This window comes from Erinaceus europaeus, chromosome 17 (assembly GCF_950295315.1).
Source record: "Erinaceus europaeus chromosome 17, mEriEur2.1, whole genome shotgun sequence".
NCBI lineage: Eukaryota > Metazoa > Chordata > Mammalia > Eulipotyphla > Erinaceidae > Erinaceus > Erinaceus europaeus.
The window spans coordinates 81,535,221-81,550,094 of NC_080178.1; the positions used below are offsets into that span (position 1 = coordinate 81,535,221).

Genomic DNA, 14,874 nt, shown 5'->3' on the forward strand with positions numbered 1-14,874 from the left:
CGAGCCACTTCTTTGCCGTGGGACCCAGGTTAAGAATGAGTTCTGGGGTGATGTTATCATAGCCAGCAGCTGTTCCTGGTTTAACCCTCTTCAAAGCGTCTTCCAGTTCAGACAGTGTAAAGGGAGAGAGTTTTGGAGATGGACAAGATAACCGGAAGTGGGATGACCACTCATGGGAAATTTCTCTTTTCCAGACTGGGTCGATCTTAGCACGTCCAACTTGAGTTAGGTGACTGGCCACTGAGTTTGGAGATACGGGAGGATGGGAGACGGGAGGGGGTTGGCTACCGGCACCCAGTCTGTGAAGAAGCTTCCAGGCCTTCCTACTTGAGTGGGTGAAGTTCAGACTTTCCGTGAGTTGTATCCAGCGGGCTTGGCGTGCTGCATCCAGGGAGGCAATGAGATGGTCAGCCACATCTGGGTCGCCCGACTCATCATACTGCTTTAGTAGTTGCTCGCATTCAGCATCAAGACAAGGCGTATAGTTAGCACGTCTCCCACAAGGAATGGCTTGGGAAGCTGCTTTGTAGATGGCTTGGCGGAAGCGCCTGTAGGAATCTTCAGAGGGGATAGAGTTAATTGGAATTGCGGAATAGATTTGTTGGTAAGATCACTGAACAGACACCAGTTTGCTTTCCGAAAGTTCCATCTTAGTTTCTCCGAGCACAGAATCAGTTGGAGCTGGAGACCAATGTGGATGATAGCTGGGCGGTGATGACTGTGCAGGTAGATCTTGAGAACTTGTCTCGTAGCGGGAAAGGCTTGGCCGTTGACTGTGCTAATCCAGCACAGGTCGGGTGAGGAGTCTTTATTCCATCTAGCACTGTGAAAAGAGCCTGGCTGTTTGGGATCGTATTAATAGGGAGAGGTCATTCGCTGAAGCCCAGTCGGCTAAGATAGAGCCGTCAGCACGAGTGGAGGAATATCCCCATTAATATCTCTCTCATTAATAAACAATGAATAGTAAATATTAAATCTTTAACAATATTTTATGGGAGTTTCCATCTTTGACATTTAAGGTTAGCTGTTTAAGCAAAGCATACGACTACTATTTTTTTTTTTAACTTTTTAAATTTTAAAAAAAATTTTTGGATGCTGGGGCTTTGCTGGGGTTTCACCCCTGTGATTCCAGGACTCCTAGCTGACCTGCTTTTTCCTTCTTTCCAGATAGAGGGGAAGAGACAGAGCAGCAGGAGAAAGAAACACCACAGCATCCCTCCACCGCCTGCGAACTCTTCTCACGGTGCTTTCATAAGGTAGCTGGGGCCGTGGGGAAGTGTGTGCTTTGCTGGGTGAGCTATCTCCAGCCACTAGAACATGGTTTCTGCTTAAAAAAAATGAAGAGGCCGGGTAATGGCGCACCTGGTTGAGTGCACACATTCCAGTGCGCAAGGACTAGGTTCAAGGCCCTGGTCCCGCCTGCAGAGGGAAAGAGTCTCGAGTGGTGAAGCAGGGCTGCCTGCAGATGTCTCTGTCTCTCTCCCTCTCGTTCTTCCTCTCTCTCAGTTTCTCTGTCTCTACCCAATAACAAATAAATAACATTAAGAAGACTTAAAAATTTAAGAAGAGAAGGAGGACATGTGGAAAAACAGGACTTGCAAAACATTATTAACTTGCTTAGTACCAGAGTACTGTTAAACTCTGGCTCCTGGTGGTGCTGGGGATTGAACCTGGAACCTTTGATGCCTCAGGTAGGAAGGTCTTTGTTCATAATCACCGTGTTATCTCCCTAGTCTAAGGCCTATAAAACTTAGTTCACATGGAACAACTGTTTTCCCCATGCCTGCTGCAGAGAACCTGGTAATCTGGAAGGAAGTGTTCCTTTATGGAGCACATGTAGTGTTACAGGCAGGATACCTGGGAGGAAATAATGGCTCCATGAGTACTCGACCAGGAAACCTACAATACATGTCCTTGTAAATCTTAAGCCCTTTGTATCTCAGAGGGAAAAAAAAAAAGAAAGGAAAGGAAAGGAAAACCAAATCACTTGCCAGGCCAAATCTAAAATAGCAAAAGGAAGTCAAGCCCACCTCTGTGACGACAAGCGCTATTTTGGTAGATAACACAGTTGAATCGTAAGTTCCTCAGAGCTAAAATATCAGACGTCTATATGGAATATGACCATGTGATCAGTGTGTGTTGTACTCTCCACAGAACGAGACCTGAAGCCACTGCTTCTCTGACGAGGAACTTTTCCCTAGACAGACAGAAGGCAGTGAAGAGGAAATGGCTTGGGGGAGGGATGTATAAGAGAGAATGAAAGCAACAGCATCCATACTGTCCAGACCAGAGCCAGGATGTTTATGCTCAGATCTTGCCTTGGCTCTGTGTAGAGAGGACTGAATACTGAGGGCATGAGAAAACATACCTCTGAGACCCCTACATTGGCACCAAATATACCACATTCCTCTGTCCACTTCTGAATGTGACTGTGGTCAGCAGGTTAATTACCCCTTGCTCTTTTTTTGTTTGTTTGTTTTTAGTATCCTTCCTAAAGCTGTTGTTTCACTCTGTTATTTGTAAGTCACATGGTTCTATACGGTTGGAGCTTTATGGGGAGTATTTTTATTTACTTTATCATCAGTTTAGATGGCATGCATTCACTATGAATACTTTTACGTTAAGCACTGTATTAGGCACAGAGGATGCAATTATTATTATTTTTTTGTTTAATAATTTATTTCTTTATTGGGGAATTAATGTTTTACATTCAACAGTAAATACAATAGTTTGTACATGCATAACATTCCCCAGATTCCCATTTAGCAATACAACCCCCACTATGTCCTTCATCATCTTTCATGGACCTGTATTCTCCCCACACACCCACCCCAGAGTCTTTTACTTTGGTGTAATACTCCAATTCCATTTCAGGTTCGACTTGTGTTTTCTTTTCTAATCTTGTTTTTCAACTTCGGGCTGAGAGTGAGATCATCCCATATTGAGGATGCAATTATTAGCAAGACTGCATGCAGCTTATTTTTGTGGACCACCTTATTCATAGTTGGCTTTTTTTAGATTTTATTTATTTATTAATGAGAAATAATAAATAAATAAAAGACAGGAGGAGAGAGAAAGAACCACACATCACTTTGGCACATGTGCTGCCGGGGATCGAACTCAGGACCTCATGCTTGAGAGTCCAAAGCTTTATCACTGTGTCACCTCCTGGACCACGGCTTCTTCTTCATTTTTTAAAAATTTCCCACTAGAGTTATTGATAGGGCTCAGCACCTGCAAGATTCCACTGCTTTTTTTTTTTTTAAATTAGTGATTTAATGATGATTGACAAGATTGGAGGATAAGAGGGGGTACAATTCCCACCACCAGGGTTTCACATCCCACACCCCTCCCCCCCATTGGAAGCCTCCCTATTCCTTATCCCTCTGGGAAGATGGACTAGAGATCTTTATGGGGAGCAGAAGGTGGGAGTTCTGGCTTCTGTAACTGCTTCTCTGCTGGACATGGGTGTTGGCAGGTGGACCCACACCCCCAGCCTGTCTCTGTCTTTCCCTAGTGGGGCAGGGCTCTGGGGAGGGGAGGCTCCAGGATACAGGGGTGAGGGCGTCTGCCCAGGGAAGTCAGGTTGGTGTCACGGCAGCATCCACAACTTTTTTGTTTTTGATAGAGAGTTAGATAGAGAGAGAGGGGTGAGAAATAGAGAGAGAGAGACAGAGAGAAGACATCGTGCCACCACTTGTGACGCTTCCCCTGATGCTTCCCCTGTTTCCCCACTCCCATGTGGAGGCCAGGGGCTCTTCCCAGGCCCTCACGGACGGTAACGTGTGTATTCTACCAGGTAAATGTCTTCTGGTCCCTATAGCTGGCCTATTAGATTAATGCAGATACCACTCAAAAATAACATGTCAGGGGTCTGAGGGATACCTCACTTGGGTCAGGTGTGCAGGCTGCTAGGCTGAAGCCTTGGCACCACATGGGGGTGTTGTGGCACCTGCAGATGTTCTGATGCCTCTCCCTCTTTCTTTACTTGAAGTCATGAAATTAATTTTTTTTTTTCCTCCAGGTTTATCACTGGGGCTCAGCACTGGCACTACAAATCCACTGCTCCTGGTGGCCATTTCTTCCATTTTACTGGCTAGGACACACAGAAATTGAGAGAGAAGGGGGAGATAGGGAGGGAGAGAGAAAGAGAGACACCTGCAGCCCTGCTTCACCACTTGTGAAGCGACTCCCTGAAGATGAGGAGCCGCGGGCTTGAATCTGGATCTTCAGTGAGTCCTTGCACTTAGTGCTATGTGCACTGAGCCAGGTGGGCCACCACCTTGCCCCCTTAATGAAGTTTCTTTATCTGAATCTCACCGGCCTGGATTGTGCGTGAGTGCATAAACAAACAGTAAGACTAGCATTCAAGGTGGCCAGGCAGCGGCATACCTGGCACATACTCCGTGCATGAAGACCCAGGTTCGAGCCCCTGATCCCCACCTGCAGGCGTCTCTTTCTCTTTCCTTCTGTAGTTTTGTTATGTCTTTGTCAGAAAAAGGAGAGTATCCACTGAGAATGGTAGATCTATTGTGCAGGTGCCAAGCCACAGCAGTAGTCCTGGTGGCAAAGGAATAGCATTTAAGGGTCCTGGCGATAGTTCACCTGGTGCCGTGTGTGCCTCGCCATGCCAGAGGACATGGCTTTGAGCACTGGTGCCACGTGGGAGCACCATGAGCAGTGCAGGGGGTGTCTCCGTGGGTGGGAGAGCTTTCTGAGTTCTATGACTGGAAAAATCAGTTCTGAAACAGTGGTATGGTGTGAGGTCTTGGCATTGCAATGAGCGAATGAATGAATGGTATCAAAATATTTCAAGGGGTCAAGAGATAGCTCACCCAGTACGGCACACACCTTCCCATATATGAAAACCTGAGTTGCAGCCTTAGTACCAGGTGGGGGCATCACATATGTCACTGGTGAGCTCTATGACTGAGGCAATGGTGCTGAGGTATCTCTCTTCTCTTCCTGTCTTCCTTTCTTCTCTCTCTCCTTTCTTTCTTTCTTTCTTTCTTTCTTTCTTTCTTTCTTTCTTTCTTTCTTTCTTCTTCTTCCTATTCATCTTCTCCTTCTTCTTCTTCTTATCAAAGCACTGCTTAGCTCTGGCTTATGATGGTGCAGGGGATTGAACCTGGGATTTTGGAGTCTCTTTGCATAACCATTATGCTATCTACCTCCACCCTCCTGTCTTTCTAAAATAGAAGAATGAGAATCTTGTGAGGCTGGTGAGTGGTGGTATCACAGAGCCAGCGCCAGGATCAGTGTCCCAAAGCATCTTCAGTGTAGGTTTCTCTAATAAATATTTGGCCAGTACCAATATTAGTACTAATATCAGTGGAGTTTAGATTCAAGACTATATTTAGGGGTGTGAGTGTGTGTGTGTGTGTGTGTGTGTGTGAGAGAGAGAGAGAGAGAGAGAGTTCTACCAAAGTGCTGTTCCACTCTGGTTTATGGTGGAGTTGAAGATTGAACCTAGGACCTCAGAGCCTCAGGTATGAAAGTCTTTTGCTTAAACATTATGCTAGGGTGGGGGAGATAGCATAATGGTTATGCAAACAGACTCTCATGCTTGAGGCTTCAAAGTCCCAAGTTCAATCCTCCATACCACCATAAGCCAGAGCTGAGTAGTGCTCTGGTGTTTCTCTCTGTGTTTATCTCTGTCTGCATCTCTCTCAAAAATAAAATAAATAAAATATAAAGAAAAACCATTATGCTAACTCCCCAACCTAAGGCTATATTTAGAAAACTTAAGGAGTACTAATTTTTCTTTCTGAAAGAGCAGTTCTAATTAAGATTTTTCTTAGGAATAAAATAACTGATAATTTTCAGTAGAGTTGGCAAACAAAAAGAAGGACTAATGAGTGGTCTGGGAGATGGTACAGTGGATAAGCACTGGACTCTCAAGCAGGAGGTCCTGGGTTCAATCCCTGGCAGCACATGTACCAGAGTGATGTCTGGTTCTTTCTCTCTCTTCTCCTATCTTTCTCAGTAATAAATAAAATCTTTTTAAAAAGGATTACGGTTATACCATCAGTGTTCACTTACACTGCTTCAATATCCATGTGTGGTAGCACCAACAGATTACGGTTACTATTTTAGTGGATGATGATGATGACTGCCTCCAAGGATATTGCAGGGCCTTGGTGCCCGCACTACAAATCCATTGCGCCTGGAGGCCATTTTTCCCTTTTGTTGCCCTTGTTTATCATGGTTGTTGTTATTATTATTATTGTTATGCTGTCATTGTTGTTGGACAGGACAGAGAGAAATGGAGAGAGGAGGGGAAGACAGAGAGGGGGAGAGAAAGACAAAGAGACCTGCAGACCTGCTTCACCGCCTGTGAAGCGACACCCCTGCAAGTGGGGAGCCGGGGGCTCAGCGCTGCATTACTGCCCACCCCCCCCCCCAATTTATTATTTTTTAGCCAGAGCACTGCTCATCTCTGGTTTATGGTGGTGCGGGGGTATTGAACCTGAGACTTTGGAACCTTAGGCATGAGAGCTTCTTTGCATAACCATTATGTTACCTACCCTCACCCAATAAAGACATTTTAGTAGTTTTGAGAAGTGAGAAATTTAAGGACCTCCTTACAGAGCTTTGAGAGCTACAGGTGGGATGTTCCTGGAACAGTCATATTCTGTGCCTGCGTTCTCTAAGACTTCTTGTACAGGGGCTATCTTGTTGCTGTGTGTCCTATGGGGAACAGACGCGCTCTATTAACCTAACCAGATACTGGGAGGTTAATTGGCTAGGTCTCATGAAGGGTTCAGCACTTTTGTGAGTTAGAGCAGACCCACTGAGATTTTGAATCTTGGACTAAAATGTGTTCTAATTTGCCAATTTCAAGTTGTCTTCTGTTTTCTAGTGTGCCTGACAAGAATAGAAAACTTGGGTTTTCTAAATGTAGAACCAATTCAGTTTACCAAGGCTTGATTATTTTTCACAGAGAAACAACTGTGTTATACTGTACAGCATGCCTTCTGCTAGAAAGACCAAGCATATTCTTTGACAGTAATATTATTTAAAAAGGAGGTACTAGTTACTAATGTTAATATTTTATTGTTTTCTTTTTTTTTTTTTTTTTGCAGAGGAATAATAGGCATCATCAGTTAATTTCTTGCCACTATCATCTGCTCAATTATGAGCAAGCTAAATTGTGTTCAGGATATATCTTAAACTCATTAGCATTGTAGCACTGTGCTTATATTTTGGGGCACACGACAATGGAGTTGGCTGCAGCTTAGAAGCAAGTCTTAGAACCTGTTCATTCATACACACTTACTCCTTAAAATTGTAAAAAGTCAGTTTTGTGCATTTCAGTAGCAAGTTCTATTCACAGTGACTTGGAGCCGAAACTGGGTTACATGGCGTCCTGATACACTATAAGTATGTATTTGTTTTTTTTTCTTTTTTTTTTAATATTTATTTTATTTATTCCCTTTTGTTGCCCTTGTTGTTTTATTGTTGTAGTTATTATTGTTGTTGTTGTTGTTGGATAGGACAGAGAGAAATGGAGAGAGGAGGGGAAGACAGAGAGGAGGAGAGAAAGACACCTGCAGACCTGCTTCACCGCCTGTGAAGCGACTCCCCTGCAGGTGGGGAGCCGGGGCTCGAACCGGGATTCTTATGCCGGTCCTATAAGTATGTATTTGTATTTGAAGTAATTTTTATTATTTTTGTATTCATTATTATTATTATTTGTTTATTGTCTTTATATTCATTTATTGTATTATCATTTATTATTATTATTATTTTGTATTTATGGTTGTATTTGAAGTAATTTTTATTATTTTTCCAAGTGCATTGCCCTAGTGGGTTAAGTTTCTTTTAGAATTCCACTAATTAACCGCAGATTCTCACTGCTACTTTCCGTTTGCTTGCTATTTAATGACGCCCTTTCCTAGCTGATGGTTTGGCAAGCTAATGGACTGTTGAAGGCAAATGCTCAGGACGCCCTTGGAACTTTGAGTCTCGACCTGACTTCCCGAGACTCTTGTGCCTCGGAGGTGCTCCTGTTGCCGCCGCGGCAGCAAATGTGGCTTTTCAATGTCCTTTGGGGGCTGGGTGGGGAGGGTCTGCAGGGCTCGCCCGGGCTGCGACTCGGCCGTCCCCGCCTCTCCCGCTGGCTCTCCCCGCGGTGATTGGAACCATCTGGGCCGGCGGTCACGTGCGCCCTGCGCCCGAGAAAGCGACGGACAGACGGACGGACGGACAGCTTCCGAGCCCCGCGCTGCGCTCCAGCCGGGCCGGCGGTCGGGGCTGCGGGGAGGCCGCCCAGCTGCAGGGCCCGCGCCCCCGCCTCCTCCTCCCGGCCGCCCTCCCCGCTGCGCCCCGGCCCCGGCCCCGTCCTCCCCTCCCCGCGGCCCACCCTCCGTCGGGCTCGGCTCCTCCACGCCCCGGCTCGGCCCCGCGCCCCTCCCGCCGCGGCCCTGCGCGGATGCGCGACCGACGCCCGTCGCCTCTCGGCCGGCGGCTCCCGGGAAGCCCGCGCCCGTGCGGCGGAGGTGAGCGGGCCGGGGCGGGGCGTGCGGGGCGTGCGGGGCGGGCGCCCGGGGCCTCGGCTGCGGGCGGGGACGGGGACGGGGACGGGGACCGGCACGGGGACGGGGACGGGCACGGGGACGGGGACGGGGACGGGGACGGGGACGGGCACGGGGACGGGCACGGGGACGGGGACGGGGCGGCGGGCTGCTGGCGCGGTCGGGCCGTGCGGGGCTGTGCCGTGCGGGGCTGTGCCGTGTGGTGCTGTGCCGTGCGGGGCTGTGCGGGGCTGTGCTGTGCGGGGCTGTGCTGTGCGGGGCTGTGCCGTGCGGGGCTGTGCCGTGCGGGGCTGTGCCGTGCGGGGCTGTGCCGTGTGGTGCTGTGCTGTGCGGGGCTGTGCTGTGCGGGGCTGTGCGGGCTGTGCGGGGCTGTGCGGGCTGTGCGGGGCTGTGCGGGGCTGTGCCGTGCGGGGCTGTGCTGTGCGGGGCTGTGCGGAGCTGTGCTGTGCGGGGCTGTGCTGTGCTGTGCGGGGCTGTGCGAGGCTGTGCCGTGCGGGGCTGTGCTGTGCGGGGCTGTGCGGGGCTGTGCCGTGGGGGGCTGTGCTGTGCGGGGCTGTGCTGTGCGGGGCTGTGCGGGGCTGTGCCGTGGGGGGCTGTGCTGTGCGGGGCTGTGCGGGGCTGTGCGGGGCTGTGCGGAGCTGTGCTGTGCGGGGCTGTGCCGTGCGGGGCTGTGCGGAGCTGTGCCGTGCGGGGCTGTGCTGTGCGGGGCTGTGCCGTTTGGTGCTGTGTGGTGCGGTGCTGTGCCCTGTGGTGCTGAGCAGTGCTGTGCCGTGCTGTGCCCTGCCCCACCCCGCAGTTGCAGGTCCACCACTTAGTGCTCTTTGGCGGGGAGCCCTGCCGTCCTGGGAGCATCTGCAGCTCCGGTTCTGGGGCCTGGGTGGGCTCGGGCAGGCTGGCAGCTCCCGTCCTGGGGCCTGGGTGGGCTCGGGCAGGCTGGCAGCTCCGCGTCTGGGGCCTGGGTGGGCTCGGGCAGGCTGGCAGCTCCCGTCCTGGGGCCTGGGTGGGCTCGCGCAGGCTGGCAGCTCCGCATCTGGGGCCTGGGTGGGCTCGGGCAGGCTGGCAGCTCCCGTCCTGGGGCCTGGGTGGGCTCGGGCAGGCTGGCAGCTCCGCGTCTGGGGCCTGGGTGGGCTCGGGCAGGCTGGCAGCTCCCGTCCTGGGGCCTGGGTGGGCTCGGGCAGGCTGGCAGCTCCCGTCCTGGGGCCTGGGTGGGCTCGGGCAGGCTGGCAGCTCCGCGTCTGGGGCCTGGGTGGGCTCGGGCAGGCTGGCAGCTCCGCGTCTGGGGCCTGGGTGGGCTCGCGCAGGCTGGCAGCTCCGCGTCTGGGGCCTGGGTGGGCTCGCGCAGGCTGGCAGCTCCGCGTCTGGGGCCTGGGTGGGCTCGGGCAGGCTGGCAGCTGAGGTGGGCTCCCAGGACTGCTCTCCGGTGGTGGGCAGCTCTCCCGTGCTGCTGGGGTTGGGGAGTAGCAGAGGGTCACAGAAGCAGAGTTGAAGTTCCGTGGCCGGGCCTGGGCTCCGCCAGCCGCCTTGGCCCCTCCACTTGCCCAGGCTGCTGTAAAGAGGCTACTCAACTCTTCCCTGGAGCTGTTTTCAGATCTCTCTCTCTCTCTCTTTCTCCAAACAAAGGAAAATTGGCTTTGCACACTGTCATTTCAACAGATTAAACTGTTTATTGGTGAGTGCCTTTCTCTCTTCTGTCTACTTCTGAAGTATAAATTTTTAAGTCACCCAAGACTGAAGGGAATACATTTTAGCTCACCATTATGCCATTAACTTATCCAAGAACGTCATGGTTTAAGTAGAGCTTAGGTTGACCAGTTCAAGTGCTTCTGCACAGAGATTATTTTGTATTTTGCTGGGATCTTTATATGAGTGTGGTTTATAATTACTTGGATATTAAGCTATTTCATTGAGAAACTTTCGCTTAATGCTGCCTTAGTCTAGTTTTTGCTTTTATCCAAACACTCCATGCAGGTGTTTGGAGAGCAAGGTCTTGGGGCTAGGAAAAGATCATTATCCAACTTCTAGAACTGTCTGGAACTGTTTCTTAGCTGCATACACTTTGTTGACCATTTTAGGATTGGGCCACAATGTTAAAAGCCAAGAGATTATGTTTTTATTTTTATTTTCCAAGTAGTATTTTTCAGAAGGTGAATCCTCTTTTTGATAGGATTTTTTCAGAAATAAGTGTCTAGAGCATAAGAGAAAGTCTAGTTTCCAAGAAGCTGAATTGGTTGTGGTCTGTCTTCCTTGCTGAATGGAGACCGGTGGTCAGCAGCAGGCCAGGCGGACCCTGCTGGCTTGTGGAGTAAGGGCTTCCTGCACTGACCGGGGTCACTGACAGGCCCCTGGAAGAGCGCCAGCAGATCTAGGCTTCCTTTTCACTTACCTGGCAATATCACTCTTGGAAAAACTCCTTAAGATCTAGGCGAGGTTTGTCCAATATTTATCAGGGTGTATGTCGGAAACAGTAGTGTCTCGGTAGTTGGACCAGAAGGGTGCCCATTTTTGGTAGACAGCTCCACGGTAACTCTTCAAATGTGTGTGTTCTAGGACTTGGCATCTCCATGATGTAACCACTCCCACTGGACTCCTATTTTTTTCCTTTTAATTTCAAGTAGAGACAGGGAGGGACAGAGTGATAGGGAAAGAGAAAAAGACACCACGGCACTGCTCTACCATTTATGGATTTCCTTGCTGCCACACCTGGTGTTCTCAGGGATTGCTACCGGCTCAAACCTGGGCCCTTACACAGGGCAGAGTGGGTGCTGTCTTGGGCAAGCTGTCTCCTGCTTCGTGTCAAATCACTTTTTGTTGAATTCTTAGGTTGTAACTGGCTCAGTAACTAGTAAAACATTTGCTCTTGAGTTTGTGAACTCATTGGAGAAACCATAACACAGAGGAACAACACTTTCTGTCGCTTAGCTTTGAACATAAGAATTATGGAATTTGGGGGTCAGATGGTGACACAGCGGGTTAAGCGCACATGGCGCCAAGCGCAAGGACCGGCGTAAGGATCTTGGTTCGAGCCCCTGGCTCCCCCGCTCCAGGGCAGTTGCTGCACAGGCGGTGAAGCAGGTCTGCAGGTGTCTGTCTTTCTCTCCCCCTCTCTGTCTTCCTCTCCTCTCTCCATTTCTCTCTGTCCTATCTAACAACTATGACATTAATAACAACAATAATAACCACAATAATGATAAACAACAAGGGCAGCAAAAGGGAAAATATGGCCTCCAGGAGCAGTGGATTTGTAGTGCAGGCACCAAGCCCCAGCAATAACCCTGGAAGCAAAAAAAAAAAAAAATTATAGAATCTTTGAGGAGAAAACAATCATAAGCTAGAGTGGGTTTTTTTTTTTTTTTAATAGATTTTAATCTCTGGTAGACATGGTAGACAGCATAGTGGTTATTCAAAAAGACTTTCATACTTGCCATAAGCCAGTGCTGAGCAGTGTTCTGGTTAAAATAATAATAATAACAATAATAGAATAGCTAAATCTTAAAAAAAGAATTAGATACCTTTAATATTCAGTAAAAATATTTTAAAAAAGAAAAGAGAATCTAGCTTAGCCCTAAGTACACTTATGACTGTACCACTAGTGGCATGTTGTGGGGTGAGTTTTTAAGGACAAGAGAGGGAACCATCTGGATTGGAACTAGGGAGAAAAGTACTGTGCACTGAGCACCTAATCTACTCTGTGCTTGAGCTTTGCTCTCGGCCACCCTCTAATATTGTAAAGTAGGCATCATTGCTATTCTTTCTTTAGAGGTGAGGACACTCACGATGACCGGAGAGATGACCAGACAGCTGAGTAGCGCTTTGCTCCTGACAACATGAGCTGTGGTGGAGCTGGAACCCCAGCTACTGGATGCCCGACGTGCTGCCCACAGTGGGCAGATGAGGCTGATGTGGAGCGTGAGCCGAGATCTCAGGGCCTGGGACTTGACCTATACACACTGTGTAGCAAGTGAAGAGAACAAGAATGATAAGCAGAACAGTGTTTCTGATTAATACGGCATCTGTGTGTAAGAATGTGACTTGCTCTTCATCGGTAGTCTGTAAGAAGTAGTTAGTAATTAGGAGGTTAAGACAAGTTAAGCCAGATAGTTTGGATTACTGGGTATGCTCCGAACACAGGGCAGCTGGGAATCAGAAAAGAGCAGAATCTGACATGGGGGCCCGTGCAGTGCAGTGTGATCTGACACAGGAGCCCGTGCAGTGTAGTGTGATCTGACATAGGGGAGCCCCTGCAGTGCAGTGTGATCTGACACAGGAGCCCGTGCAGTGCAGTGTGATCTGACACAGGAGCCCCTGCAGTGTAGTGTGATCTGACACAGGAGCCCGTGCATTGCAGTGTGATCTGACACAGGAGCCCCTGCAGTGTAGTGTTATTTGACACAGGGAAGCCCCTGCAGTGCAGTGTGATCTGACAGGAGGGCCCCTGCAGTGCAGTGGTCTGACAGAGGGGTCCCTGTAGTGCAGTGTGATGTGACAGAGGAGCCCTTGCAGTGCAGTGTGATCTAACAAAGGGGCCCTGGCAGTGCAGTGTGATCTGACAAAGGGGCATGTGCAGTACAGTGTGATTTGACACAGGAGCTCCTGCAGTGCACTGTGATCTGACAGAGGGGTCCCTGCAGGTCAGTGTGATCTGACAGGGAAGCCCTTGGGATCAGACAGAGTGGCCCCTGCAGTGCAGTGTGTCTGACACATGGGACCCTGTAGTGCAGTGCGTTTCTTAAAAATGATAAATTAAAGAACTTAGTATTGGCAATGATTGGTAGGCTTCCCCTCCATCCACCCACCCCTGAAGATGGAGAGAGGGAAACAGAGACAGAAGGAAGGAGGAGGGGACCGGGTGGTAGCACAGTGAGTTAAGCGCACGTGGCACAAAGCACAAAGACTGGTTCAGGATCCCGGTTCGAGCCCCCAGCTCCCCACCTGCAGGGACGTCGCTTCCCAGGCGGTGAAGCAGGTCTGCAGGTGTCTGTCTTTCTCTCCCCCTCTCTGTCTTCCCCTCCTCTCTCCATTTCTCTCTGTCCTGTCCAACAACAACTACAGAAAAATGGCCTCCAGGAGCAGTGGATTCATAGTGCAGGCACCGAGCCCCAGTGGTAACCCTAGAGGCAAAATAAATAAATAAATAAACAAATAAATAAATAAATAAATAAATAAATAAAATATTTAAAAAAGAAAGGAGGAGGAGGGATGCCACAGCATTGCTTCACTGCTTGTGATGTTTCTCGCATCTGGCGACTGGGGACTTGAATCTTGGTCCTGGTGCGTGGCAAAGTATATGTTCTAGTCCCTTCTCTCTTTTTCTTTTTTAAAGAGGGAAATCGAGACTTCACAGATGGTGAATAAACTAGAACAACATACTTGAGTCTTGCTTTTTTTTTTTTTTTTAAGGTTTATTTATTGAGAAAGAGATTGACTGGACACTGCTTTATCATATGTGGCATCAGGAACCGAAGCCAGAGCCTCACACGTGTAAGGGTGGCGCTGTGCCTGCTGAGCCATCTTCTTGGCATGAAGATGATTTTTTAAAGTCTTATTTATTTATTTATTTAAAAATATTTATTTATTCCCTTTTGTTGCCCTTGTTTTATTGTTGTAGTTATTATTGTTGTTGATGTCATTGTTGCTGTATAGGACAGAGAGAAATGGAGAGAGGAGGGGAAGACAGAGAGGGGGAGAGAAAGACAGACACCTGCAGACCTGCTTCACTGCCTGTGAAGCGACTCCCCTGGCAGGTGGGGAGCCGGGGGCTCGAACTGGGATCCTTATGCTGGTCCTTGTGCTTTGCGCCACGTGCGCTTAACCCGCTGCGCTACCACCTGACTCCTGAAGATTATTTTTTAAATTAAACTAAAATATAGTGGTCCGGGAGGTGGCGCCGTGGCTAAGGAACTGGACTCTCAAACATGAGGTCCTGAGATCAATCCCGGGCAGCACATGTACCAGAGTGATGTCTGGCTCTTTCTCTCTCTCCTCCTTTCTCATTAATTAAATAAAGGGAGTCGGGCGGTGACGCAGTGGGTTAAGCGCATGTGGCGCAAAGCGCAGGACCGGCGTAAGGATCCTGGTTCGAGCCCCCAGCTCCCCACCTGCAGGGGAGTCGCTTCACAGGCGGTGAAGCAGGTCTGCAGGTGTCTGTCTTTCTCTCCCCCTCTCTGTCTTCCCCTCCTCTCTCCATTTCTCTCTGTCCTATCCAACAATGACGACATCAGGAACAACAATAATAAAAAAAAATAAGGGCAACAAAAAGGGGATAAATAAATAAATATTTAAAAAATAAAATATTTCAAAAAAAACCCAACTAAAGTATATATACAGTTTTGTGACCCAG

At 49.0% G+C, this 14,874-nt stretch overlaps 1 protein-coding gene across 4 annotated transcripts in view; it reads left to right on the forward strand.

The window, feature by feature from the left end:
- Nucleotides 1–14,874, forward strand: part of DENND2B (DENN domain containing 2B) — a 221,588-nt gene that overhangs the window by 25,566 nt on the left and 181,148 nt on the right. Inside the window, exon 1 of one of the 4 annotated variants that reach the window (XM_060177218.1) lies at nucleotides 8,171–8,501. The exons of the other annotated variants lie outside the window; for them this stretch is intronic. The gene's annotated coding sequence lies outside the window, so the exon portion shown is untranslated. Of the gene's footprint in view, nucleotides 1–8,170; nucleotides 8,502–14,874 lie in introns of those variants that run through there. 4 annotated transcript variants of the gene reach the window in all.